Raw genomic sequence first — 26,359 nt, forward strand, 5'->3', positions numbered from 1 at the left:
TGTATGATATGTGTGCCCTACTTTAAGATTTAAATTTAAAAAAAAATTAAAAAAGCACTGATCTTCTCAATTGTTATCGGGTGCAAATATCGAGGAATGAGGTCCTGTATATTTTTTTTGAAATTCCGTATCTTAAAATACAAATTTATATTCAATAATCTAATAACAAAAAAAGTTATTGACTCCACATTAAAAAAAGTATTTGAAAAGTAAAACTTGTCTACATGTGGCAAAATCGTTAATATGAATATGATTTATATTTTTGATTGTACATGTTTAAATTGACATACATTACGTGTATATGAATTTGTACAGTTATACGTATTAAAAAAGTTATTTATAGTATTAAAAAAATTGTGAACTTAGTCAATATGGATATTTGTATCTGGTTTAATTTCTTGATTTTGCGACATCGCATCGTTCGGAGAGGTTACCCTAAACAAAGAGGTTACTATATTATCATTTTAACCGTACCAGGAGTCCGACCCGGAATGTTTCGTACATCAGTAAAGCGTCTTAGTCGTTACACCGTGGGCACGGACTAGATTTAAAAGGCCTCAGATAAAATATTTAGGGGTTTTGCTTGACGAAATCTGCAGTAGAACTCTGATATCAAAAAAAAAATGAACTTGTCTTTTTTGTTAATGAAATATATTTGGGATAGTGCTTATATTTATGATAGCGGTAGGACGCCAGATTCTGGTTGTTTATTTCGCCTGGCAAACAAATTAACCCCACGAACCACACAGTCGGACCCCGAGAGCTGAAAGTGGTAAGTATAAAGTGCGCCTATCTAGAATATTTAAAATTCCTTCGTGTTTAGGGGCAGTAAATTCCAATTCGGTTAATATGGGTCGACGTAGAAATTGACCCTCCAAAATATGTGGTCTTCAGGTCGGGGGTTGAGGCCAGTTTTACGTTGGAGCGGAATATAAAGCTTCGAGAAATGCAGACCTTTGGAGAGTAAACCCAGGTGGATCGTGAAGGATTGAAGGATTATGTCTTCAATAGATTAAGAGAATTCTTTTTATCAAATTCTAGGATGCCTTTCCGAGAATTTCGACCATTTTCAAATAAAAGCCTTGTTTTCTTTCATCCGAAAAGTATTTTTACAACAAATTTTTGGGTTATTATTATTAAGATTATTAAAATACAATTTTTTTTTCAATGACTTTCAGAAAAATAATTAGAATCAATTTATGGAATCCAATCTTTTGATCCGTGATTCTGCGGGACTATCACGGGACTACAACTAGATTCTATATACTTTTATTTTATTAAGTAAATCAAATACCTTTTAATATTTGTGATTTTTTTTATGCACGCAGCTAAAACGTGATGTAAATTTAAATAAGTAGGTAATGTATAAGTTGGAGGTATACAATTTATTTCTTCGTGTCCGGGTAGGTAAGTTTATACAATAATTATGTCTGTAAATTGGAACTAGAATCCTTGAGGAGCGTTTTCGACTCGACGGCTGCTCTCAGGTAAAAATACTGAAAAGGATAATCAAGCGGAGAACATTTTGCCTCGTGTAGTGATTGACGCATCCGCCTACGATGCTCGAAGTCTCGGATTTGATTCCTGGCAAGGCCAGCATGAAATATTTGTTTTTAAAAATGTGGTTTCACTCTGAAGAATTTCGTTGTCCTTGGACTCCACCTGATGTGTGAAAATGTTTACCTTACCTTCCTGTAACAGGTGGTCAAGCTACGCTTTATTTTATTAAACAGTGCAGTGCACCACTTTACAGTTACACCATCATGTGCTGATACGAGTTTTAATGGAAATGATTTATAATGAAATTTTAATATGCAGCCACATATTTAAAAAAAAAAAACAGTATGCTTGGGTAAATTATTTTTATGTTATTATTTATAAATAATAAAGTGCAAAATATTATTGTAAAGTATTATACAAATGCATTACATTCCCAGGAATAACTTAAAATCAATTTGGGAATGAAATAATTTTAACATAAAAAAAAACTTGAGAATTTAGTATTTTCATTTGTTTTTTTCCATTATAAATTGCATTTTTAGATTTGTAAATTGATTTTTATTTGTAAATCTTTGTATATGTAAAAGCCTTTTGAGCCTTAATAAATAAATAGTATTTTATGTCAGCTAGATAAAATTGTAATAACCTGAAAGCATAATTTATTGTTATAAGTTTCATAATAGCCATAGAATTAAGAATGGTTCAGAAACCGCATACGCACAGCAAACAGAAGGCGATTCAACTACTCATAAATGAGTAGGTTTACGTTTTGATCTCACTAGGGCCCATATCAGCAAAATACGGAGTTTTGAAAATAGGTGTCTCAAAAGAATCTTGGGTGTGCGGTGGTTTGACTTTGTGAGGAATAAAGTAATAAGAAAACGGACGCAGCAAATTCTGGTGACAACTGTCATCAAGCGAAGGCGATACGGTTGGCTTGGCCATGTGCTCCGGATGCCTCCTGAGTGCCTTAACCACGCTTGCCTACTTTACAAGCCGTCAGGCAGTTTGTGTCAGAACTACGGGACGCGAACCTGACTTGGGAGGATGCACAAGAGCTGGCAGCCGACAGAGATGCTTGGAAGATTTTTGTGGACACCATATGCTCTAACTTGAGAGCGGACATGGAATAATGGATATTGAATATCCATTTTAATAAATACTCAAAAACTTGTTTTTACTTATTTGTACACGTTGTTTTCACATGTAATTGAAGAACAATATCTATCTATAATGGTGGGAGTAAATATATTACAATGTATGAAACAAGATAAAAAAAGAGAAAACTATTTGTGCCACTTAAAATGACAACATTGTTCGGTCAGAGGAGTCACATGTACCTCGCTCTCAAAATTTACAACACACTACCTCTTGATTTAAAATTAAATAAAAATTAACAGAAATTAAAATCATTTGTTAAAAAATGGCTTCTGGATTTGGGTCCCGCCTTAAGATGGTCACTCCACCAAAACAGTAGCCTGTTTGAACTCGGAATTATTGTTGCATGTCTGCTATTTATGTTTTGTGTTTATATCAATACAGTGTTATCTATGATATTTTATTTATATATTATGAACTAGAACATAACATAAAAATAATGTAAATGAATGCCTCGCCACGGGTTATGCCCAGTAAGGCGTTCAGATAGAAAATAAAAAAACATTAAATAGTCTTTGTGAAATAAAAATAAATAAATTAACTGGGGTTCAAACTGTCAATAGGGTCGCAGTGAGTCACATTTTGCTGGAGGGTGTGATTCTATAAAATGCTGCAAACGCCCAGTTGCATTCCACCGGCAACCCTACTGACTAGTCCTACTCGTTAGCGTCCACGTCGAGAACCCTGGGCAATGGGATCACACTCATAACGGTGTGATCACAGCAGATAACGAGAGGATGAAAGGCGAGTTTCTGGCGCCTCCAAACCAGAACAAACCAGCTAAAGGAAGGTAACCCCGACAGAAAAATCCACCAGAAAAGGCAACGAGAAACCACTCTGGTCATTTTTTCCTAGGAATCACTATGGCGAGTACATCCAATAAGCAGTTGTCATGGCTGCGGAATACAAGAGTAACGCAAGACCGAAATGCTTTCGCTGTAGTGATCGCTAACGTCAGGGGGCTGACAAGGCACCGCAAGAAGAAGAAGAAATAAACTTGACAAATTGTGTTTATTTATGAAGTATTGTTTGCCAACCATAATTAATAAAATAAAATAAACAAATAAACAAAATAAGTTTAACATTTTTATAACTTAATATATAATAACAACAGTAACATATCATATACCTTGCATTTTCACAGAGGGTAATCTGAATCCTAATATTAAACTCTCTTATTTTAAGGGTATAACAGAAGATAAAAAATAAAAATACATTGACGAACTCAATACCTACACTACCAATGGATCAGATGAATGAAGTAATATAACCTAACGATACTTTCGGAAAGAAGAACTATATATGATCTCTCTAAAATTATATATGATCTATATATGATCTCTCTAAATTTTAATTTTAATCTCTAAAATTTAATTTTAAAATATAAGAACTATATATGATCTCTCTAAAATTTTAAACTCTCTTTTTGACGTCCCAAAAACACTTGAATTGATAAATCATAGAGTACCTGCTGTCAACACTGGGAGTACTTTATTGTTTCACTGCTGCAGTACTTCCTCCAACCAACATAAAAAATCATTGATACTGAGACTGCATAGGTTAGGTAACACTTATGGAACGGCTGCAGACATTCTGTCCAATAATTTACTATCTTACAGGTCCATAATATCAAGTTTATAGGTAGTTACTCGTCAGACTTTTATTGATTCAATTTCACAAATTAAAAAAATTGCTTTATTGTTTTTTTTTTACCCTATACTTTTTCAAATATAAAATTGGTCTTAAGTTGGGTCAAATACGCATTTCGTATATTTTTCTTATTTCTTATTTTTTCGCGATAATATGCTGACTTTATTATTTATTTTACTAACATTTTATACTCACACACAGGTTGTACTTTTGTGGGATTTTTTGTGGTTTTTTAATAGTGTATTTTGTCTTTGTAACGTATGTAGAAAAAAAATAAAAAAAAATATTTTTAAACTAAAAATCTTTTCTTACACAAACAAAATGAATAAATTTTCAAAGTTTGTAAGAATGGAAAAAGTGGTAAATTTTGGAATAAGGGAGATAAGGTCGTTAATGTTACATGCCATGTTGATGATGCAACCATAGATGCAGAATTAGGATATGATTTACCTCGCATGTTACACAAGTTTCATCTAGCATATTAAAGATTTAACATGGGCGTTTATCTCAATTAGTAAGTTTTCTTTCAATATTTCATAATATTAATAAAGAAACGAGTAATTTTAAGTGTAAAAGTATAATTCCTACTACTACTTCTATCACGTTATTTCCCTATAGGGGTAGGCAGAAAGAATGGACCGCCACCCACGTCTATCCTGGCATACATTCCTAGCTCCTTCCACATTCATACATCGTGTCATACATGCCCTTCGGTTCTGTCTGCTTTTGACATGACCAGACTAAAGATTTTGGTTTATCTGATCCTGTCACTATCGGATAAACGTCTTACGATACTGTTCATTTTCGCCATGTATACTTGTTTTACGATTCTTTCGTCGTCCATTCGTTCTACATGACCAAATCATCTCAGAGACCCTTTCTTGATCTTATCAATTATACGAGTACTTGACTCACATTTACACTCTCGCCTGATTTCAAAATAAGTAACCCTGTCGTACATTGATTTCCCACACATTCGTCGAAGAGATCGCATTTCAACCGCCGACACTCGGCTTTCATCCTTCATCTGCCAGTTCCATGTTTCACTTCCGTAAATAAGTGTTGGGACTTAAACTAATTCCGAATGATGAGAATATAATATTTATCACAGTTAGTAAAACAAAAAGTCAAATATATTGAAGTAAACAGTTCGAGCAACAGAGTCCCATACTCCAAAGTGAGAGACAAATGAGTAAAGCCTTAACTGCATCTGGGCTGGTATTTCGAACGCATTTACAGTACCCTATAACGCGTATTAAGTACATTATTATATAAATATAAGACGAGTGATACTTTATTCCACAAATTTGGAATACCCAGTGACCGGTTTCATCGCTTTCTCGACATCTTCGAGACTGGTATCTTTATTAAGGAATTTTTTATCTTAAGGATCTTTAACAATTTTTTTTGTTTTATTATGATCCTTAAAATAAAAACTATTATATTTAATTTACTTTCATATAATTTTGAATCCTCTATCCTTACCTCTGCTGTATGTACACACTGAATTCCTTAATACAAATGTCAGTCTCGAAGGTGCCGTGAAAGCGATGAAACCGGTCACTGGATATTTCCAATTTGTGTATTAAAGTATAACTCGTCTTTTATTTCTAAAATAAATTACAATGAGCTTCCATCAGGAATTTTCACGTCCAAACTTAAACGTATTAAGTATTTAAAAACACACTACACTGCGCTATAATTGCGTTCAACATACCAGTCCAAGATGCCTAAGAAATGTCTTATGGATAAACACATCGAGAGCAAAACTTGCGTATAAAAAACGTGTGTCAGACCAATCATGGTTTATGCAATAGTTAACGTATGTCAGTAAATACCTAAGTAGGCATCTTCAGGACAAAAGATCACTTGTCCTGAAGATATCTACCTACTTAAACGCAAGCGCACATTGGTCTAATTTTTTAATTATACAAAGTAAAACATAACCATGGGATTTTGCTGATATTTTTATCTAGATCATTTTCTATGGAGTTTTATTAAGAAAACATAAATAGTAGGTACATAAATAGCGGCGGCTTTCCCTTATGTCCATTGGGTCAATGACCCCCAAATTGTTCTACTAATTAAAAAAAATATGTACCTAAAATACATTATAAATAAAGTATATAATATAATCTAAAATAGTTTTATAATATATATTGATTAAACCATTCATTGAAATATATAAGAACCTATTAATCTTCAAATTTTTAAACATGTTATCTAGAATATTATTAAGAAAAATCACCGCACGCGCGGGTCATTTTTGTAACTGTGCAAAGGCTTTTGTTTTTTGCCTATATTTTTGCATGGGAAATAAAGAGATTAAACGCATCGTACGAACGTGAATATCGAAACATTTCGCCCAAAATCAGTTAGACCGCGGGCATTGTCCCGTAGAGATAACAATATGAAACGAGGAAGATTAGAATAAGATTGATAATAATAACTATACGATTAATATTGTGCATTCGTCTAGACTGAAAGAGTTACGATGATAAATGAATTTCAATGTATTTTACATACCTACACTAAATATGTACGAATTTGACTTAATCATGTTGGAAACATATAAACAGACAAAAGTAAGTATATCAATATATTTTAACAAAATAAACATTGTTTAAATTATTGTAAAATACATGTGTACCTATTTAGTTAAGAAAATGACCTCCCCATTTTAACCCTTTCAGCCGCCACTGTTAATAAACATGACGAAATTGTTTATAAAACGATATAAATGAAAACAAATAGCAGCGGTAGGGTAATGATATTATTTACTACGTCTGTAAACACTTAAAAGAGACGACAGTAAAATAATAACAACATGAAAATAAGACTTGCAGAAATTTGAATACTTTTCATGTTGTGTCAGAAAAGTTTTATGCATTTAAACGAGCAGTAAAACTCGCGGGGTAGTAGAAATAACTCGAAGCGCGGCGGGGCATTTAGGGCGCCACAGTCAGCCTCCCCATTCCTATTCCTACCAAAGTATGTATTTTTAAGACTTTTTGTTGGTGGTTTAGGCGCCACCGTGATAAAAACGACATAAAAAGCACTTCCTGGCGCTTCGCAACGGCTGGGTTTATTTATTTAACTGATACATTTTACTACACCAGCAAACTTTTGCTCGCATTTTCTGCCCTGTTTAAAAACTTCGTATTGACTTGCGTATCTACATTTTTAAGTCTCGACTTAAGGATTAAAAATAAAATCGCTTAATTATCTCACGTAGCAAATTATTAAATCAGACAGGTATGAAGATTTTTGTGCAAAGTTGATGTCCTAAAAATATTAAAGAGCATTTTTATTTTTTTTTATTTTTTTATTTTGTTTATTCAGAAAAACAACAGTAATACAAAAAAATAAGCACAACATTATAAAAAAAACATAAAATGAAGCCAAATAAGTTTTCCTCATAAATACAATTTTAAAAATCTAGTTCAGTTAAATATTATTATTATATTAATACATGAAGAAGTGCATGTGTGCGAGTTTTTGTCTGTGAGGATGCGTGGGTAAGTTAGTAGAGTGTGGTTTTGGTAGGTATGGGAATATATGTGTGAAGTGTACTCGTTTATAGGTGTGAGAGTGAGTTTATGAACAGGGTGAATGTATGTTTGATATGACTGAATAGAAACATTTAAAATTTATTATGTAAAAATATTTTTTTTTTCAAGAAACATATTTTTTTTCTAATAAAAGTTTTTTATCGATTAATTTAGTGTTTATTTTGTAAACAATTGTCAGGAATTTTTTTTTTTTATATGTAAAAATATAATAAAGTGTTCAGTAGAGTCAAATCGGTGTTTGATTTCTAATATTATAAGCTTAAAAGTTTTTTAATTCTTATTTTAAAAGTTGGTTTACTGCAGTTCAATATATCTATGCCATTGAAAAATACATTATAACTACACGCCAAGCGAATTAGAGGAGAGTTTGGTGCATACGAGTAGTTAGTGTGAGCTGTAGGTACATAGAAAAGAAATAGATTCGTGTTACGGGTGTGGTAGCCAGGTCCATTAAGGGCCAACCCAGAAACCAGAACAGGACTATCAAGACGTCGATTAAGAATGTCATGCAAAATCCCCATATCTTATACCAAACGACGATACTTAAGACTAAGTATATTATGTCAATAACAAGAAGTTTTATAGTTAAGGTCCGTAAATTGGGATCTCCAATTGAGATGTCTCAAAAATGTTGGCTGAATATTTTCAATCCTTACCTTGTGTGTGGAATATTAGGGAGACCACACAAAGGAGGCATATTCAAGGAGCCTTCGAACGTTAGCGAAGTAAATCAATTTGATATTACCAATATAATTTAAAACTTTGCAAGTGCGGATAAAAATCAATTGTACATAATTTCCTCAAAATGTTGTTCAATGATATTTACTAAAAGTACGATTTTTTTACGCACACTTCTACGATCGAAGATAATTCCATATCACGGTGTAGCGGGATAAGAGACTAAGGAGTTGTTCTTTATAATAGATTGCCGTTTGGGTCTCACATAAATTCTATTGTTGAAAAAGCTTACCATATGCTGGGCTTCATTTTAAAAATTTCCAAATCTTTTGAAAAACCAAATACATTAAAAACTTTATACAGCACTTTTGTACGCAGTAATTTGGAGTTTGCATCCATTGTGTGGAGCCCACAATACATAACAAACATAAAAAGGATTGAAAATGTTCAACAAATTTTTTTTAAATACCTAGATTATAAAAATAATAAAACGCTTTGTACTTACAGCCAATCTGCCAAACAAAATTGATTTTTTACCCTTGAAAATAGACGCACTGTATCTGAATTATGCTATTTACATAAATTATCAAATAATAAAGTAGACTCATTTAACCTTCTCTCCAAAACTAATCTCAATGTCCCCTTTCACGTGACAAGAAATAAGTATTTGTTCCATCTGCCAGTCTGTAGCACTAACTATGCACAACACTCTTTCCTCTATCGTTCTTACTCTGACTATAATGCTTTTTTTCACCTATAGATATATTTTACATGCCCCTTAATTTATTAAAAAATAAATTAAGACACCTTATTTCTGGCTGCGATACGATCACACTTACTATTTAATGATGCTCACACTTACACACACCTGAACACTTACTTCTACACTTTTACACAAAAACACACACCTACACTTACTCTCCTACAAATATACATAAACACACCCTTTTGTTGTAACACAATTGAATAATATGTATGATTCTTATTTAGAAACTTTGCTGGTCTGCCAATAAACTATTTTTTTTAATGTTACCATATCATTATCAATTGTTTGTTTCTTTAAAAAAATAAATAAAAACAAAACCTAAATTTCTGTATGCCCGGTTCACTATATTTTCGATGTGTTTTTCATACGTAAGTTTTTTATCCAGAATCACACCAAGATTACAAACAGTTTTAACTTGTTGTATACTTTGATTACTTATAAAATATTCATACACAAAAAGTTTGGAGCTACGTGAAAAAGAAATAAGTAAACATTTGGAGACATTTACATTTATTAAATTTTTTTTCGCAGTAATCTGTTGATAGGTAAAGATCGTCTTGGAAATTATGGCAGTCGCTAGTATCTTTGATATTCAGATATATTTTTTTATCGTCAGCAAACATCAAGAAATTTGAATTATGGACGACTGCATTATAGAGCAACGGACCTAAGTGGGTCCCATTGTTACACTGGAAGATGCAGTACTGCGGGTACAAAATATATAATATGACCTTACCCTTACTACACTTATTAACTTCTATGAATTCCTATAAAAAGGCAAGGTATCAACAATTTATGCAAACGCGATTACACCAGTTGTATTCTGAAATTGAAATAGAATTTAAAGAACTTTACACTGAGAATATGAACTTGCGTCGAAAAACTGATGTGAAGATAAAATAAAAGTAAGTACCCAATTCTTGTATTGATCTTCAAAATAATAATCAAAACAAAAATATCTGACAGTTCTCTCCCCGCCACTGGCCTCTCCGCTGCTGTTCGTAAAAGTGCAGACTGCAGTAACCGCGGATGAGTCGGCGCCGGCGCCGGATGCCGTCGCTTCACCTAATGTCGTCTCCAGTCTCCCAGCCCGTATCGGTGCCGATCGGCTAACCTGCTACTGACGTAACTCAACTAATTAAACTGTCACCGATGAAAATAAAGATGATCACGAGGTTGGCAACGAAGAATAAAGTACATTGAACTTTTTCGGAAGTCGTATTCATCAAATCACCACTTCCTGGACTAAATACGAGTACGTCTCCTGTTATCCCAGGAGATGTCCTATCAACTTTACTGAGTACAACAAATATTTTGGGCTTCTCAGTTGAACAGTTTCAACAGCTACAGATAATTCTCCATTATTTATTTATTTATTTAAACACTTTATAAACAATACAGATACAGTTAACATACATATAAAATCAGAGGTATATGAACATATTGTTGGTATGTTATAATATTTTCATTGTAAAACAAAATATTGATAAACATACATATTTTTTTAGAAACAAAAATTGACTTAATATCTACACCATGCTATGAAGAGAGGGGGGAGTAAAGAGGAAAGGATAGAGGGAGTAGAGAGGAAAATAAATGTTTAAAACCATATTTATCTCTTGGTAAAAAATATTGTACATATATTACATACATTTTATATTAAAGCGGGGGGAACAGAAGTGCATTTTTCCGGTAAGTTAAAAGAATCTTAAAATGAGAAGAAGTTAGAAAAATAGTATAATATTCATCATCATTCCCTTTTCGCAACTAATGGTGCATAGGACACTGCATTTGTACACCAATAGCAGCATATCTTGATAATTTTTGTTACATGAAAGCAAGGTGATCAGTCTTACGCTTCAGGTACCAGTCCAGGGACCATAAAATATTCTAATGTGAAAACATCCTTTTAAATAAATATTTCAAATCAACCATGTCGGGAATCGGACCCAAGACCTCTTGCATGGTAGGCAAACGCGCTGACTATTACACCACAAGGCCGAGAATATTACTAGTAAAGCGTTTGGATTTGTAGTTTTAAACTTTAGATATTTCAATAATACTACCGCAGTTCGCACATTGTATGATACACTAATCCACAACATACTAGAATCACCTTTCTTACTCTCTTAATTATAATTGCCCCAAACACTTTACCGACAGAACTCAGAAGACTGATTGCTCTATAGTTTCTACACTCCACACGAGATCGCTTCCCTTTATATGAAGGCATAAATACTCCCCTCTTCCAATCCAGAGCTGTATGCCCTTTCTCTGGGCAGAGATTGAAATATCTGTGCAGCTATGTTACCACGATCTAACCACCACTCTTTAAATATTCCACAGCAACCCTATCACACACAATGGATTGACCGTTTTTTATACTTTTCAGCGCACTCTTTATTTCTATCATGCTTATCTTATATGAGTGTCACCACTTGTATCCTCCTCTGCACGAGCTAATAGTTGTGCAGAGACACTTTCAGTAAGCACTTTCATACATATCCATGAAATATTCCATTTACCTCTCTCTCCATCCTTTGTCGATCGATATCATTTGGATACCATTGTCTACTTGGATAGATATTAAAATTTTTAAAATATGTAACAAAAAATTTTTAAAAAAAATTCATTAATGGGAAGATTACGAAATGTAATAGATTTAAAAAATAGTATTTTCATATATAAAACAATAATATTTCCACACATAAATTACTGTTCTTCCATCTTTTTTTATGTAATGAAGGAGAAATTCAAAATATTCAAATTCTTCAAAAGAAGGCAATGAGGATTATACTCAAAAGAAATATCTATTCTAATGTAGAAAGAATGCACAAAAAAATTGGCTTGCTCACAGTAAAGCAACAAATCAAATATAATGTGGCAATTTTTGTACAAAAAATAATTATTTATTTATTTTTATTTATTTAACTTTTTGTACATAATGTTTATTTATTTTATTTTATTTTTATTTTTATTTATTTGGTTAACCAACAGCTATAATTATATCATATTTATATAACAAAACAAATAACAAATAAGCCAATTACAGGTTTTCACAAGTAGCATCACAGTAAGTTAAAAAAGATTCTCGAACATAAAATGATTAGTAATTAAATGTAAATTTAAAAGAAAAGAAAAAAATACTACGAGTTATTTTGAAAGCAAACGCCGCACGTTATTAAGATTATTTTCAAATAAATCTATGTTAAATGATTTATTTAGTACATTAAAATTATTAAAAGTTCGCCATAAATATGAATTTTGCCTATAATTAGATGAAACAAGAGGTATGTGAAGAAGAGGGTTATTTCTTAAAACTTTGGAAGGAACATTGAAAGAAAGTTATTAACATGTTATTTGTACATTGGCGGGCTTATTGCCAAATGGCAATTTCTTCCAACCAACCAATAAAATAAAAGTTTTATTTTTATAATTCAAGTTACAGAACATATTCAATAGAAAAGAAAAAAAAAGATTAAAAAGTGAAAAATATATAAAAATATAAATAAACGTATTTGTTTATAAATTACCTTAAATCAAAACCATTACTCAATGGGAAAAATGAAAAAAGCGGAAAGAGGAAAAAGGAAAGGAGGAGAGATTAAGGGGATGAATAAAATAAAAACAATAATAAAATTAAACCAACAATATCACACATATGAAATAAGGGCTAAGAAAAGATAAGATTACCAATGAGGAAAAAACAGAATCTCAAAACTCATTGCACAAGGGATTGAAGCTGTGCAATGAGTTACCTGAAGAAATAAAGGAAATAGAAAAATAAAAATATTCAAAATTGATTTAAAAACATATGTTCTTGAGGAATTTTGATGAAAAAAGTGTAATATTATTTAAAGTTAATATTAGTTCTTAAGATGTTATGAACTAACTTAATAAAGCATAAATAAATAAATAAATTTGGTCATTTTTGGTTTGATAACTTTTATGCTTCCATTTTCGCAGAAGTTATTTGTTTTTTTCACTTCTTTCCAAAAGTATCATTTTCTAGTGCTTGTTTAAATCGTACATCAAAAAACTCAAGATATTGTCTTGAGTTTATAAGAAAAAAATGGGAAAGCATTGATGCGTAAAGGTTATTATTTGTTCTATGCTGATCCAGGAGGAGCAATATATTGTTTCTCAACCTATGGGTCGGAATATTGAACTTTATTTGTTCCAGTATTGATCGTGCATCAATTAAACATAGTTATGAAGAAAACAGCCAGACCACAATTTTAAAACAATGACGTATTGATGTTTTACAGTGCAGTTAGATCAATTCTATGTTTTGTTAAAAACAGCCAGACCGCTTTCACACACAAAAAAATATTTATCACTACTTGAAAATGGTGTCAATGACAAAAACGGCATTTCTCAATTTGCAAAAAACACTCACAGTACTAGAAAAATATTGCGGTACTTTAAAAATCATTAAAAATGGTCAATTATATAGTGAGATTCTTATTCGTGATATTAAAAAAAAAACTTATGTATTCATTTTTTATCATTTGTTTAAGTCAAAAACATTTTAACTGTTGTGTAGATTTGATTATTCACTGTTCACAAAGGTGCTATTATCTCAGTTTCATTTTTCTATGGCTAGCTGCTGTCTGTATAAATAAGTTCAATTTTACCATTTAATTTGCAGAATACGTAAATAGTCAATGTTAGTTCTACGTTTTTGTAGACTGTAAATATACAAAACTGAGTATCAGCATACGAATAGTCACTCTCTCGCTACTAAAAAAATGTGGGACCGATTGAATGTGATTTATTCAGCCCACCATGAAAGGAGATCAGACGACGGAGTTTTTTTGTTTTAATCGTCTAGACGGTATAAACCAAAAGAAAGCGTCTATAAAAAAATCTCAGTTGATAAGTTTTACTAATAGCCAATTTAAAAATTAAACGGATTTTTAAAATTAAGATATCACATTAAAAAAATGTACTGCTTCGTTTTGCAAACTTTTATTGATATAAAAATAAATAACAAACATCATTATATTTATCAAACTCCGTGCAATCATCAAACATGGAAATATTTTATTTATTTATTGAAACGCCTTGTAGGCCATTACATATTTTACATACATGGATATAAACATAAATCTTTCTATGTAGGGATTTTAAACATAATGCATAATGCTTTTTTTCAATGCCAAAATTGGATAATCCAAATTTACCAGTTCGGTAGATTTCTCATTTTGCGGCAGATGGTCAAGTGGAGTTCAGGCTATAATATGGTTCACACTATTATATGGTTCAATGCAAACTTATCGTACATACATACACACATACTATGTTCTTATTGTCTGCAGTGGCTACTAAACTTATCAAATATACATATGTAATATCGCGCAGCGCTTTCACTGGGGTGGGTTTTTGTTTAAATTTACAAATACTTTTTAATAATCAAAATGCATTCAAATAACCAAGTACTCAACATAAATAACCAAGGACAAATAATATAACAAGCCATTAAAATAAATCAATCGTATAGTTGTTCAATTGAGTACAAAATACAAAAGCCTTTTAGCAGGAACACAAACTTACAAATTACTTGTTCGTTGATTTACAATACAAGCAACGACGCGCCACGTTCCTATTAAATGGGGTTAATTTAAATACTTAGACGTACTTAAACTGTGTATATATTTTTTAAATCAATAAATAAAACAAGTTTGTTTAAAAAACGAATTTCAGTGAGAAATCATATTACGACAGATTTTAAGTTGAAAAAAACGAAATCAAAATATTTATTTCTTCTATTGAAAAAATTGTCGTCGGTGTAGAGTTATGCATTTTTAAATAAAAATTTAATAATTTTTCGGAATTTAGGAAATAAAATTTTTGAGGGAGGAATTTAAGGGAACGTTATTATTCATCGATTTTTTAATTTAATTTTTTTAAATTCAAATTTTTCATTGATAAACCCTAACGGGTTACATACATTTAACAAAATATTTTTACTTTTCAAATTCATATTCTACTGTTAATAATAATATTTTTTAAATATTTTGTAAAGGTTGTCTGAGTCATTTGTTGAGTTTTGTCTGGTAGTTTATTGTATAATTTCAGTCCATGGTTTATTAGTCTCGATTGTCCTTTTCTCGTTTTAAAAGGTTGTTAACGATATTTTTCTCATATTCTCGTATTGTGTTCATGTTAACTACAGTTTTTTTCAAGTTTTAATTCTTCGTCTACAATTACATCAGTGGCTAATTTATTAATAAATTTGAAGGATTCTAGTTTAAAGATTTCAGTTACATTTAATTGTTTAGTTTGTTTAAAAAGTTTTTTAGTTGCTGTTAGATAGGGTAGGTCATTTACTAACTTAAATATTTCATTTTGCTGTCTTTGCAGTCTGTTTATGTCATTTTAATTTCCTGTTCCCCATAGTAGTTGCATATAACATATTTTAGTTTTTACATAGGCTTCATACAAGATTTTTTTCCTTTATTGGAATACCTTATTATCGCCTGTACGAAATATTAACTTTGCTGGTCTATCAAACGATTAACGTTTATTGACACCTGTTTCGGAATTACTAAAATTAAATTAAAGGTTTTTCATATTTCAAATGTTTTTAATATTATGAGTTTCTCGTTAATTGTTGAGTAAATAAATCGAAAATATAGTTTGGAATAAGTAAGGAAGGTCAAAATGATTTATAAATAAAGCGGGGCATGAACTTTTATCGAGTGTTATTCTTCATATCAAAAAAAATAAAAAAATGTCGCTAGATAACCTTTTCCTTTCTTGCGTCGATATTACTCGTATTTATAATTATCTTATTTATTTAAAGAAAACAACAGCAGTGGTAACAAAAAATACAATATTTAAAAAATAAAACAAAATTATTGGCAATTAAAGCTTTCTTTATTCTTAATAAAATATTTTTACACAATTAAGGAAATCAATTAAAGGTCTATAAAAATTTATCCGAAATTAAATCATCTATTTATACATTTTCTAAATGATACTACATAAAAATGCCAAAACTGGGTTGCGATCACGTGGCTAGTGTCACGGTCTCACGTATCAGAGGTCCGAGGTTCGAACCCCACTCCAGCACAACTTGATTCCCATTTTCTGATAGTAAATTATTAACAACTCTTTGAAAATTGCCCCCAAAATTGAAATATTTGGGTTTATTCTAAGAACGCTCATATTAACTTTTTTAATTTAAAAAAAATATAAATATATTGATGTAATCATGCATGCTTGTTTGGGTATTGAGAATACTGAATCTATGGGTGAGAAGATTTTTTAATTCAAAATCATTTTACCCTTGGAAATATTTTTTTCGCCAGTTGTTTCTCCTTAACGAAGAATCAAGCGGATCTGCCTCCCCCTCCGTTTACAAAATGTAACATCTTCCACGATTCTTCGCTTTGTGCAAAGTACAATGGATTGTTAATAACTTTTCAAGTGCGCCCTCCAAGTGAAGGGCGCCCTTACTAAACTTATGACTCGCGAAAGCTGGGCTTAGTGACTTATGTAGAAGTAGAACTCTAAGCAAGCACATTTTCCAAGCTTCTGTTTATATCTAGACGAGCAGTCGCGCTTGACATGTGTGATTGATTGATTGATTTATACAATACTATAACACCACTAATTTTATGTCAAAATATTTGACTATAAAGGTTAATATAGTATTATGCCACGTGATATGTTAGGGCTGCTCGTTAAGTAGAACATCATAAAACAAGAAAATTGAATTTCCTTCAAAACTCATTAGGTACATGTCATAAACAATAAAATCCTTATAATTCTATCCCGAAACTTGCGTTTCCTTGGATGAACGATAAGTAAATTATCTTTCAATTACTTTTTATTCTGTTTATAAATGATATTGTTAAATGCTAAAAATATTCTTCTCTGTTAAACGTTTTGCTGATGACACTCTACTCTATGTTGCTGAAAACAATATTGATGATGCTTGCAATAAGATGCAATAAGATGCAAATAGATTGAAATCAAATATCCTAATAGATGGATAAAAATAAATAAAAATTAAATCTTTTAAAAAGTTAATACATGAAAGTGAGCAATAAAAAAATTCAAGAATGCAATAAACTAAACATTCACAATTAAAATATAGATAAAGTAAAATAAATAAAATATTATGGTGAAATAAAAGATAAAAGGCTAAAATTTGCAACACATTTTGAGTATATCAATAACAAAATTTCTAAAAAGCTAGGAATTTTAAAAGAATAAGAAAAACCTCAGTTAAAACACAAGTAATCTAATTTTTAAGGAACCTTAGACCTCTGGCCCGTGAGTCTGCAACACTAGCCACGGGACCACAACCCGACTCTAAAATTGTTTGCCGCATTTCAATTATTGTTTTAGTGTTCTATTTCTGAGCACTGAAAATCAATAGAATGTCTTGCAGAAAGCTCAGAATAGGGGAATGAGGACAATATTGAGATGTGGCAGATATACAAAAATTCCACATATGTTGACGGTACAGAACATGCTTTTGGCAAAACAAAAAATAATTTAAATTCTCAAGTGTAAATATTTATTTTAAAAAATAAATTATTGCCCGAATACCTGTTTTGTGATGTTCCGCGTAGTAACGAAATTCATCGCTATCCTGTAAGGGAGGTGAAGGTGTCATACTCCCTAAAACAAGAATCCAGGCAACTCAAAACAATCTGAATTATAAAGGACTTAAGATATTTAATGAGCTGCCAAAAGAGGTTGGGATACCGAGTCTATAGCGTGGCATGGCAATGACTTTTGTTAAAAACAAACATCCATATGGGAAGATAGGGTGTCATCAGAAAGCGTCAGGATTTTATAACAATGTTTTGTTTTTGAAATTATTTTTGTAAGTTTATTGTTTATTAGCTGAGGTATAACAGAGTGTTCTTATTTAATTGTACACCTATTTAAAATGAAACCAACAATCCATTATAAATTATTAATTGCAAGACCGGTATTTTGAAAATTAATTTGAATTAATAAGACGATTTCAGTTTTTCTTTTTATTTGGCAAACGACATAATTTTAACGCATTACAACACAATGAAACGGAAAATGGATGCCTAGACTTCTATATTTCCATCTCTAAAATGTTATTAATCTCGGTTGTAATATATTAATATTAACTGCTCTCTAGGTGGTTGAATCAAATGCTTGTCTACAAAATTTTGGACAAACTAAATACGTTGTTGAAATGACAATGATATAAAGAAATAATGAAGTGACAATGATTTAAAATCACGGTTCACCCGTATAATACGTTAGTTAAGATAATAATGGGATACCCAAACATTTCATCATAAAAAATATCAATAGAAAAACTTTTCAAACAAGTAATAAAAGAGACTTTTAAATCTCATTTTTTGTTTACTATTTGACTAGAATTTATTTATTACAAATAACATTACCATTCATATTCACTAACATATTAAAGTATTTTAGGCTGCGCCTTTGTTAAGCCATAATTATTAAAAACAAAATGTAAAGTAAATAAACAAATACTAAATAATTACATATGATACAATATAAAAAATAAAAAATAACAACCCGTAATCAAAAAATAACATTAAATGCTTATAAAATTAATGAAATATTATACATCATTAAAATTAATAGAACATAGAACAAAAACACATTTTTTTAAATAGTTTCAACCACGTATATAAAACTGCATAACGGATTGAATTTATTATTTGACAAAATAACAGTGTAAACATATATTATATTATTTGCGGAGAAAACTCTGATAAATCATGTCTTCTCTAATTATTACGTATTGGATTTTATAAAATAAATTAAGTTTGGTACATTTGATTAAGAACTACAAAACTGATTTATCTTTTAATTTATTTATAAATAAAAAAATGTGTGTCTCAAAATGATGATATAACGTTATTGAGATAACATTATATTTTAAGGCTGATATAAAAAGATTTTTTTCGAGATTTTATCAAGATACCAGCCATCCCTACATGGGAAAATGGAACGAAAACATGCTTGCCAACTTCTATTCGGGCCTTAAAAGTGATAAACCGGCAATGAAATACTAGCAAAATCAAATAAAAAAGTTTTTCGTGAATAAATCGTGTTATTATGTACCCATTCTCATACTCCTTGAACAATCGATCAAAGAATTTTCTAATGCATTTTACTATAGAACTTAACGTGTCAGAAAAAAATGGAAAAAAGATTCGGAATAAACCGGAAAACTTCGACAAGATTAATTTCTTTAGTTCACGTAACATTTTAAACGTCATTTATTAGGAGGGTTAAAACAGTTTTTACATTTTCTAGTATTTCTCAGTAATAAATAATAATAATAATAATGTTTGGATAATTTATAAAGCGCCATTTTAGTGAAAATCACCTCAAGGGCACTGAGTATAAGACAGACATATCTCAACAAACTTAATATATTAACGTTGACACTTTTATATACTATATGATCTAAATAAAACAACGCAAAAAAGTAATCGAGGTCAATGAATAAATCGGCTAAAACCTTGCTAAAACTGAAAAAAACTCCTTTCGTTACAATTCTCCTAGTACCGGGGTAAGTTGACACAGAGGTCAATGTAAGTTGTAAAAGTTTGGTATTTGGGGATTATTATTTCTTTTTAAATAAAAACAATACTACTTTTCAAAATATTTAGAAAAATACGCGTGCAACAGTTTTAACTGCTGTAATTAACCGTTGGTATGTTCATCAATAAAACTATATTAGTTCGGCTGTATTGTGCAGTTATTATAAATTATAGCAAAAGAGTATTTCGTACATATTGATTGGACATTCTGAAACACGAACAATTAACAATTCAGTGTCCAAATTTTCACCACAAAATTTTCGGCCCAAAAAATCAGGCGTTGTTCAGAATAACGGCTTTTAACCTCAAAACTAAAAGCGAACTATATAAACAATATCACGCTTTGAAATTTGAATAGTCAGTGCATATTGGAAATAACATCACGTCAGCATTCATAAAATACGTGTCGAATAACAGGCTATCAAAATACTAGCCAAAACTTACTTTTGGTACTTTTTTCCGTCCAGGTGTCGTATACAAACAACCACTCCCTGTAGACTGCTGTTGCCTACTCCGTTAAGTGGCACGTCAGAAAAACAATAAATGCGTGATGTTGCCAGATCGCTATAGATCATAGATTTCTTGAAATCGCCATTGTTTCAACTCTCTTCTGTTATAACTCTCCTCGGTCTCCCCTACCTACCATCGTGTAACAAGTGCAAGACTGGTTACCTTACTACTTGTATCAAAAGATGATTGAAATACGCTGTACCAATGCGGTTTACCAATGTAGGTAGGGTTTGAGATATGATCACACTGACCATTACCTAGGCGTAAGTATAGCCTGTGAGCTCGCCAATACTTGACAGATGACAGTAAACATAACCATAGAAAAACATAGCAGTTGAGCTCTCAGAAGTAAAGCAACGTGAATGCAGCAATGCTTGAACTACATGTCAATAATATTCTAATAATAAAAAATATTATTTGGCCATACGGAACTTTAAAGCACACCTTGGTTTGATTACTAATAGTATTTTATCGGTTAGGTAGGTGTATTTAAAAAAAATGTTGCGTACCTGAAAAAAGCACAAATAATTATGTTTTTGTAAATGATGTCAGTAGCGACACTCAAAGAGTGGCTTTGTGACGTTTTGACATTTTTTATAAGAAATTCATGGCGTAGCCGAAATACTGTTATAAAAACGAGGATGTTTTTGTTGATTGACGTTAGCAGGCGCTACCCAGGGGCGACTTTGTGACGTGAGAAATTATTTAAAAAAAGAGATTCATGGCGTAGCCGAAATATTCTAATTAAAACGAGGATGTTTTTGTTGATTGACGTTAGCAGGCGCTACCCAGGGGCGACTTTGTGACGTGAGAAATTATTTAAAAAAGAGATTCATGGCGTAGCCAAAATATTGTAATTCAAACGTGGATGTTTTTGTTGATTGACGTTAGCAGGCGCTACCCAGGGGCGACTTCATGACGTGATGAAATTATTAATTTAAATATTTTTGTTCATTTTACAAAGCGTAGCCGAAATAAGAAATTGCGTGGTGTTTCGAAATTTAACCGTGTAGGTAGCCGCCTAGTTACAATATTATTTTTGTATTTGTATAATTTCTGTTTTATAATGTTTATGTATTTATCGCTATAAGAATTAAACTAAAGATAGTTTTTACTTTTAATCGCTATCCGTTTTTTAAATTATGTTTGTAACACTCAAAAATATTTATTTTTCAAGTATTCAATGTTATTTTTGCATTTTAATTAATATTGTTAATATAAAGCGTATTTTTATTTATTCGAATTTACTAGACTGTTTTTATTACAAAAAATAAAAATGCATATTTCTCTATGTATTTTTCTGTTATAAACAATCTATTAAAATAATACACATCAAATTTCCATTGTCTGTTGATTTGATTTGCAATCTTCTTTTTTTTCGATGGTTAAAACTCTAGGAAATTCAAAGACAATAAAATTTTTACTGTCATATATTGGCGAGCTCACACGCTATACATAGCCCATTACCTATTCATATGTAAGGGAGTAGGAAGGTAAGTTACATGTGCGATTTTTTTCATGTGCATTTCTCCCATTAAGTGCATGTTTGTATTTGAAGTGGCGGACCGGGACAATCCAAACATATTAGAAGTACCCTATTCCAGTACGCGTTTCCAGCTGTGACGAGCTCCGTCGTCGAATCATTTGCATACAAGGACATTTACATAAAGCACACACAGTGTGGGTAGACGGAATTAATTTTATGAAGCTGGGCAAACATTAGGCAATGCTCCCGAATCCACACCGCATGGGGGTTTAAATTTTCACTTTCAAGTCACTAATTGATGGCACCTAGAAGCACAAAATTGTATTCATATCGCGGTTTTACATCAACTCGAGCAACGTTTTATTTCATAATAAGGCGTCTATTCGAACATTTAATAAACTTTGCCTAAATATGCGCTACATTTTTTTTTTCATATGCCTAAATCATTTGAATGTGCGTTCTTATACAAGCAAACATTGTACGTTTATTTGGTTTACCGACAGGCACTAACACATTGATATAGGCTTAGAAAATATTGAAACGCACTCTTCACACAAACGTATTTAATTAACCTAACCTTGTTTTTCTCTAATAACACGAAAGTTTGACTAAAAAAATTCAATGTTTACCGCAATATTTATTATGTAGAAAGCTTTAATTTCAATAGACGCAATTCCAAAAAATACGTTAATAATGCTGGCTTGTTTCAAAAATATACCCAAAGTAAATGCTATTAAAAAAAAGGACAGATTTTCTGTTTTTTTTTATAAATACCTTTAAGTTTCATGAATTTCGTAAAAAATCATTTACTCGTAGATCCGAGCAAGTATTTTCTTTATTTTTACTCATAGATTTATTAAGCTAAATTCAACGTATAATTTATGTTCATCGAAGCATAAACTTTGTGGTCAAACATTAGTGAGTGTCCTGATGAAGAGACGTGTAAGTCTCGAAACCGGTAGACATAAAAAATCAGTAAGTGGTAAATTACAAATTGCACTAACATTAATTAAGTTAAACAGTTTGCATTAAACGAGTGACTTTATAAAATGAAAGGTTTCGTTTTTGACGATGAGGTTAAATAAAATTAAAACATTAAATCGAAATCTATCAAAACTGTTAGTTACGAGAGAATTTCACAGAAACACTTAATTTATCCTTTCCTGTTATTTGTAAATGATGTTGACGTTTCTTGTTTTAAGTACAAATAGGGGTAGACCTTGCCCCCGATTACAATGGATATTACACCATTCACAAATTATTGACATTAGCATCGACGTTGGTCATAAAAACAATTAATTAAATACCTTAATATACAATCGATAAAAATGTTTCGGCAATTGGATGTAAGCAAATTTAATATTATTTTTCAAATCGAAATTTTTATAATTTAATCTAACTACAAAAAATACTAACATAATTTTTTTTTTTTTTTAATTTTTGGGGATTCATTTTTTATACTTCATCACCTACGTATTTTTAAAAAAATGATACCGATTTGGCCGCATAAATTAAAACAATTATCAATATAATTATTCAAAATAGTCATAGTCATAAATTTTCATATTTTTATTTCAATAATTTTACCAAAAATATATACCCAAAGCGATAACATATGTATTTTTACAAATATAATTCTCATTTTTTGTGGATTCAGTCAACCTATCGGCCAAGGGGCACTCACGTTCCAGAGTATTTTCTCTTTTTTGTTTTTGTTCATACAAAGATACATATTTATTTATTATATACATACGGCCTAAGCCAATTACAACAGTTAAGAGAAGAAACATAAATGCAAGAAACTGAACAAAAAGAACAAAAAACTATTTAGCAAAGACATCCAAGGGCAAAACAATAATTGTATACAATATATTCAAAAAAACGAAAGACCAAAAACTTTGAGCTAAACCATGCCAATCCAACTTCATCCCACACTGTTTAGTCGCGAAGAGATCTACGAAAAGCCGGAAGATCTATCCCAAAAAATTCCAAGTCGTGTGATGAATTGACTAATCTACACATTCTGAACATTGGGGCATAAAAACCATATTACAAAAGAATCATAACGTATCCCTTACTTTATGAGGCCAAGAACCCTGACTTGAGTTTGTATACAACATAATGGAAATTGGAAGCATGCATATGAGTTAAGAATACCAAAAATAAATACTGTTTATATAATATATCTCTCACATCAATCGCAGTGTAATTTCAGTGTTGTTTATAAGATAACGTTTTCAATGCGTCAATTATAATGATAACCAAAATCATAAACAAAATTGCAATTATAATTTTCATTGTAATTACCATATGTATTGTAGTATTCTAAAATTTAGATGATGAAGATATTAAAAGTTTGCATAATCGACTAGCAATGTAAGAAAAATTATATTTGCTGCTGTAAAATAAAACCGGATTTTTATGATTGAGCGAATTTGTGTATGTACATGAGGGTGCATTTTTAAATGAGCAATATGCAGTGCGGTTTCTATAAGGGTTGTCTGTTATAGGTAGTAGGTACGGCGGTACTCAGAACTCAGTATCGTGAAATACTCAAATGCAATTTGCATATCTAATAAATAAAATTGGGTTGCCCTTCATGAACATACACAGAAAACAGAACATTTACCAAGCGAAAAGATAAGAATATACATACATACATTATATCTACACAGGAACAGGCGCGTGTGTGTGACATTTTCAAAATTACTACCTACAAAGTTACGCACGCTTATAAGTTTGTACATACTAAAATTCTGACTTAATTTTCATAATACGGAAGTAAAAAAACATATTAAATTATAGGTAAATATTTATGCGAAAGAACGTCATTTGTATAATTATCAGCTCTGTTTTCTAGTTGGAGCATTATTATAAGATAAAAGACAAAAAAAAAAAACAAAATTTCCGCGAAAATATAAAAACTAAAAGCACATGTCTTTGTTTATTAAAACATAATATATATATGTACATAAAAAATTAAAAAATATGACACTACTTGAGAATGGTAACGTTTAAATAAGTGTTAGTGGAAGTGTGTGGTAAAGTCGTCAATTGGTTAAAGCACTGACTTGTGTCTCGATTTTTGAGTTATTATGTGCACTAAACATAAAATTAGATAATTTTAAAATACTACTCTTTTTATCCAATGTGCGACTGGTATACACGAATAGCCTCCAGGCCTATCTGTCAGCTGCCAGCTCCTGTGCATCTATCCATGCTTTGCGCATTTCTGACTTGAGCTGCCAGAAAGGCATATAAATGGAAAATATCAATTTAACAAACTTACGATTCGCAGATGACATCTTGTTGAAATCGATCGAAAGATTTGAATCAAGCGCGTGTCATTTTAAAAGTGCATACAGAAGAAACCAAGAAAATTGGACTCCTTATTAACACAAGCAAGACCAAATTAATGACGAATCTGACCCTCGGTAGTGCTGTTAATATTGACAATCATTTAATAGAAGAAATCAATGAATATAAATATCTCGGCCACAACATTTTACTCTCCATAGATAACCACACCGCTAAAATTCAAAGTAGAATCGGTCATGGGTGGACAGCATAGTATGGCAATCTAAAAAAGTTCTTAAGCAAAATTTCCCAAAGTCTAAAACGCATAATGAATGACCAATGTGTACTTTCAGTATTGAAATATAAAGCAGAAACATTCACACTTACCAAATTGACCATAAAGAAGCTCCAGATAGCACAGAGAAAACACGGAAAAGCCATGCTACATATTAAACTCTCTGACCAGATAAAAAATACCCAGATACGGAGAAGGTCGGGAGTAACGTACAAGGGTAGTTCAGTAGAGGCCTTGACAAGACAAAAGAAGTAGAAGGAAACCCCTACACGATAGTCAGATGGTATAAAGAGAAATGCTGGTGACTGAATGCAGAAAGCGCAAGGCAGGGACGTATGGGTGAGTATGGGGAGGCTTATGTTCAACAACGGACAGGAATAACTGTGTGATGATGATGAGAAATATCTAGGCATGGTTTTTTTTTTAAATCTTCGTGTAATGCGAGATTCTCGCTCTAAAGAGTATCTACAACATTCAGTGGTTGTTTATTACTATTATTATTGTTATGGTTAACTTATAATCTGTCATTTTTGCAATATAATACCTCAAGGGTGCTTTGCAAAGTGATTATTTAAAAAACAAATTTATTTTCTACTTTAAAACCATTAACTTTGTTATCGCATGCTATTCATCAAACTGATGGATTTTATCTAATATAAATCAATACCACCTGATCTATACCTGAGTATGCAGACAATGCAGTTCTTTTTGAAAAGTCTGTTGGTGATTTTTCGGAAATTGTCGACACACTGCAGGAAAACTCAACTCGTCTGGGTTTTAACATTATTAAAAAAAGACTCAGATTATGTGCAACAAATCTTGTCCCGATCTTGATCAGCCTCTTTTTAATAATGGACAGAGGAT

At 31.2% G+C, this 26,359-nt stretch overlaps 1 long non-coding RNA gene across 1 annotated transcript; it reads left to right on the plus strand.

Annotated features, from left to right (window-relative positions):
* Window positions 1-153: 153 nt before the first annotated feature.
* On the plus strand, window positions 154-3,731 carry LOC148283040 (uncharacterized). Its single transcript, XR_015821951.1, has 2 exons — window positions 154-772; window positions 3,222-3,731. It is a non-coding gene; the product is annotated as an uncharacterized LOC148283040 (long non-coding RNA).
* Window positions 3,732-26,359: the final 22,628 nt, after the last annotated feature.

Source organism: Micrasema longulum, unplaced genomic scaffold, assembly GCF_059751315.1.
Source record: "Micrasema longulum isolate JH-2025_06_02 unplaced genomic scaffold, ASM5975131v1 h1tg000268l, whole genome shotgun sequence".
In the NCBI taxonomy this organism is placed as follows: Eukaryota; Metazoa; Arthropoda; class Insecta; order Trichoptera; family Brachycentridae; genus Micrasema; species Micrasema longulum.